This window comes from Dipteris shenzhenensis, chromosome 32, assembly GCF_047967505.1.
Source record: "Dipteris shenzhenensis isolate YYH24624 ecotype China chromosome 32, Dip_SZ_1.0, whole genome shotgun sequence".
Lineage (NCBI taxonomy): Eukaryota > Viridiplantae > Streptophyta > Polypodiopsida > Gleicheniales > Dipteridaceae > Dipteris > Dipteris shenzhenensis.
In genome coordinates this window covers 13983422-13988303 of record NC_141627.1, presented here as the reverse complement: position 1 = coordinate 13988303, position 4882 = coordinate 13983422, and the positions used below count along the sequence as shown (strand labels likewise).

Below are 4882 nucleotides of genomic sequence, written 5' to 3'. Positions count from 1 at the left end.
CAAACTTTTGCTATGTATTGTAACCTTGGCTATATGACAACACATTGTGTGTCTCGACGTCTAAACTACTTAGAAGCCAAGTGATGAAAAAATCGTCTGATTCAGTATGGGCTTCCAATCACCATACTTCCAATCAGAAGGTCAACCTTGGACAAAGATGATGGGGAAAAATGTTTGGCTCTCCACGTAAAAAGAAGTGCAATGCCTCATGGTCCATATTAAATGGCCGCATCACCGTGTAAAAGAAACAGTGAGAGCATCTCGTTTTTGTGCGCTTGTATACAATCCTTAAAATCACTGTCCTATGGCATCGAGTATGTACACATGAATAAACTATAAGCATACAATCGAATAAATCCCAATAGTTGGGAATAAAACGAGTGTGAACTATAAAAAGCCAAAGAGGCCTTCAATATTTCAAAGATGTTGTAATGAAAATTTTCGGGTGCACACTGCTTACTCTGCAGTAGACTTATACACAAAATAACCCAAACATTGCCTTACACCAAGTAGCTTAAGAGTAAGAGACCGACAGTGATAGCCATTCTTAGCTACCTTATCAGACCTTTTCAGCAAAAGGCATTCAACGTGATTTATGTTCTATAAGTGTGGAAAAAGAATGCTCAGGCAACTTGCCACCACAGACTTGCTAACAACTCTGTTGCCTTAAACCCATTAACTTTTAAAGGTGGCTTGGCTCCTTTGAGCGATTCTGAGATTGCACCAGGCAAATTGCAATAGGTTGGAAAAACTTAACCATACAACGAGTAACCACCAACTAGAGTCTCTTCAAAGATTGAACGATCATAACAACCACCCTTAAAATAACAACATGCATCTTTTTGGCCAATATTGGATGTTCTCTTGTTCCATATAAAAGAGGGGAAACCATGTGACATGTCAGCAAAAGGCAATAGCACAAGGACAGTTAGGAACTTGCCACTGAATATCTCTAAGCTGTATACAATGCATTGCTATTCACTCCCCTTACACTCGTTAACCTCACTAGAGGATCACGATTCTCCAATTAGACATAGTATATATTGAGTACCTCTTACAAAATAGACATCCCCGACTATACCCACTAACTTTTTCAACTTCATGAGGTTTGCAAAAAATACAGATGATTGCCTAAGCCTCGTCACCAAAGGGCCTTTCTTTTATGGATCCTATTGAAGACACTTGCTTTCCCTTCTACCACTTCGACCCATGGTGAAAGCTTTGGAATATGTGATTCGTGGAGCTACAACAGCCAGTGCTTGAAACCTTCTCTTTTTCTTCCAGTCCAGTAGCTTTTGTTTGGCAAAGGTAAGGTGTCCAGAATTTTAGCCATGTAGAAGTTCATAAACTCCTGGTTGTCACATGATGTGGTCGCATTCGAATTAAACTCTCTCCTTCCCCTTTCTGAATTACTACAAAATAAGGCTAAGGTGACAGACTCAATTGTAAAATCAGTGTGTTCGGAATTCAAAGGAAAGCTCTTTAAAGAGCTTCATAGAACTTTTGATGTTGCACACACAGGGGATATGGTGTGCTCTGTGGGTAACATCCTGTGTTGACAAGGGCACAACCGCTGCTCCCAAGCTTCTCGACAAGGTTGAACAAGAGGTACCTAAAGCTGCGTGGTTTTTGCACACGATGTTACCCACAGAGCACACCATATCCCATGTGTGTGCAACAACAAAAGTTCTATGAAGCTCTTCAAAGAGCTTTCCTTTGATTTCCAAACACACTGATTTTACAATTGAGTCTATCACCTTAGCCTTTGCCACTCACATTCCTTTGGTGCATGCTTGTTCCTTGATGGTATTTTCGTTAGTGGCAAAGGCTTGTTGGTACTGCTCCCATATGGCTGTATCACTCGTCTTCTCCTTTACCAATTCTTGCTCAGCTCGCTTTAAGAATCTGTCTATTGATGGGAATGACAACACTGCCACTGTGTCTGTGGCTGGAGAGCAAGGCAATAAAAAAGCTTCAAATCCTCCTGTGGTCTTGAAGCAGCCCACATCTGCCCCCTATGTAAACAGTCCACTTTTATCTTTTCTTTTTGAGCAAATTCTTCAGTTTGTTTGCACATCTGTCCCGTGCAGTGATGCCCCTGCGTCGAATATAGAAGCTTTGACACCTATTCCTCCGTAAGCTTTGATGTGTGTGAGGTTTTTCTTATCGAGAACGTGTCTGGCTGTAAGTACCATGGTTGGCGAAACTGCAAAGCCAGTTGCGAATGACGTCCTTGTGATTTATCCAGATCCTCACGGTTGAGTTGATTGCTTTCTGCAATAGCGAGGGGTGCTCTTGTAACTCTTTTGAAGGGCTGCCAATGTTTGGGGTATAAGCCCACAAAAGGTTGCCCGTTTGCATTCCCTATAGCAAAGACTTTAGAGAAGATGGGGTTTGGTGTGAGCTTGGGGGAATTAATCTATCTCGCTGAAGCCTTCTCGGTTTCATCTGATTGATTCCAGGCTATCTCTTCGAAGTCTGGCATTGGTGACCCGTGTTCTTCACTATCATCAACGAATGGCAAATCTGTGACATCCACTCCCTCTGATGCAGATTCATGCATACCTGCATAGAATGCATGAAAATTAAGAAAAGACTTTGAAGGATTAACCTAAGGCCACCTGCTTATTGTGAAAAGGCATCTCTTCAAAATCTAAACCCTAGAAAAACCTAAACCCTAGCATACACCTACAAAGGCATCTCTTCATACTTCCATAACCAAGCAGGTAAATTTATCCGTCTCAAAATGGATGATCTAAAGACTCCAAGATCTTCTCTGTCTGTGCTCTCAGGAGTTTCTTTCTGCTTGCCAATGAGCTCGTCCATGAATTTCATTGCAAAAAAGCAGCTGCTACCCCTTACCTCAGCCAGGTAAACACTGCTAATATCACCACATCCTAATCGCTTCAGTAACCTGAAGTGACTGAGTCCAAGGGAGCCTTCTAGCTGAAGAACAGCTTGGATTGCTTCCCACCTTGCATCATTACCCTTGTGAGGCTTGTAAGGTATGCACTGGCTCTTGATCTCCTGAAGAAATGCGCTCTCTGAAGCAACGAAATGCAACGGCTTTTCTTGGCTTCTTTCTGATCTTCTTCGTTCGCTTTCCGAATTATTGTGCCTGTGCTCTCCGGCTTCCTTGTACTGTTCGATCCCGTGGATCTGGTTTTCACCTTTGCTGTGAAGAGCAGTACAGCACTGCTTAGATTGATTGCTGCAGTTGCTTTCGTTACTGTCACTCAGAGCACTGCCTCCACTTGCACGGCTCAGACTGCTCTGGCCACTCTCTTCGCATTCTCCTTTCTTCAATATGGACTTCTCTGTCTTGTCTTTCTTACAAGACTCCCTTGTACTTCAGATTCGAGATTGGCAATCAGCAATATAAAGATTGGGTACCAATTCAACTTGTTGAGTTGCTCGGAAGCCCCAACGCGCATCCTTTCCCGAAACGTAGTAGTTCACAATCATCCAGCTTCCATTTCCAGTTTAGGTAACCCCTTTACGAGTATGCCAGTTCCAGGTATGTCAAAGCATCTCACAGTCTGTTGTTTGGATTAAACTGCGTGGATATCGCCTCCCTTGGCCCCCCTCGAAGGATCGCTGGAATTTTGTAGGTTCCCCTTTCTGCCCATTTCTGGCCTTCCACTTTTCACTAAGTGATCTTTGTGTTCGTAAGCACTCGCGCTTGCACGCAGAATTTGCGATGCGAAGCGGCTCATGACAAGCATCATTGTGCTTACTCAGTCGAGCTAGAAGGCCATTGTCGACTCAAATAAACCACGAAGCGATAACCATTCTCGCTTCCAAAATCTGGGACTGATCTTTACTGCAACTGCGTTATCTGCAGGACACAAGCTTCAGCTAAGATTTCAAGCGCTGTTTTTCTCCTTCTTCGAATGGTATTTCTCGGCTTCTTGATCTTCCAGGACACGAGTTCCTCACCTATTACAACCAATCCTGCTCATCTCCCACAAGTCTTAATTTCTTGAAGCCAGCCCTCCCTGGTTTGATACCAAATAATAAAAAGAGAAGATAAACCGACTGAAAAAGACTTCAAGTATGCGAAGTATGGATGATTCTCCAGGTTTCACTGAATTTCCCCTCCATCCTCTTTGAATCGAGGCTGCTTTTCCCGCTCGTCGGTCTACATAATGGCGAACAGGTCTGATACGAGGTCCCAACAAATTGGAAACAACATGAAGCGAAACCGAGCATACCAGGAAGTGTGGTCTGCATTATGCCGATGTTGTCCTCGCTACTATAACCGCCTGTCACCACAGCCGTAGAAGCTTCAAACCTACACCAAATCTAGAACGTCAAACGCGCAAACAACATCAACCGAAACTGGAGTCTGGACCATACCAAGAAGTGTGGTCTGCATTATGTCGCTACCATAACCGCCTGTCACCACGGCCGTAGAAGCTTCAAATCTAGAACGTCAAATGCGCTTGAAAAAGCTCTAAGTATACTGATTCTTGAAGGCTCAAGCAAAACGACACATACTAATGCGATCGTTCCCGGCCAGTCTCAGAAATATAGATCTGCTAGACCAACAGGATGCTACCGGAGTACGTAACCACCTGCGCAAGTAGACGGGGTCTTGAGCTCCGAACCCACAGGAAAGACGAAGACGAAGAAGAAGAAGATGAAAATTAGCTCAGAGTCAAAAGTATTTAACTTTGATGTCCCTTTTAAGACCATCTCTTGCTTTTTGGGGGTGGATTTTCACTCCTGCTTTTTGGGGATGGATGTGTGGATTTTCACACCCAACATATATTGGCTCCACATGGAAATTTGCAAGTGATAGCACTTCTAGTGATATAGGATAGAATGTGATCTGCTTGCCAAATCTAGGATATTAAAGGAGAGTTCCTGACTCCTGTCG

At 43.5% G+C, this 4882-nt stretch overlaps 1 long non-coding RNA gene across 1 annotated transcript; it reads right to left on the bottom strand.

The window, feature by feature from the left end:
* Positions 1 to 846: 846 nt before the first annotated feature.
* LOC147880335 (uncharacterized) lies at positions 847 to 4675 on the bottom strand. Its single transcript, XR_015540523.1, has 4 exons — positions 4501 to 4675; positions 4360 to 4427; positions 4215 to 4265; positions 847 to 2565 (listed from the first exon to the last, which is right to left on the bottom strand). It is a non-coding gene; the product is annotated as an uncharacterized LOC147880335 (long non-coding RNA).
* Positions 4676 to 4882: the final 207 nt, after the last annotated feature.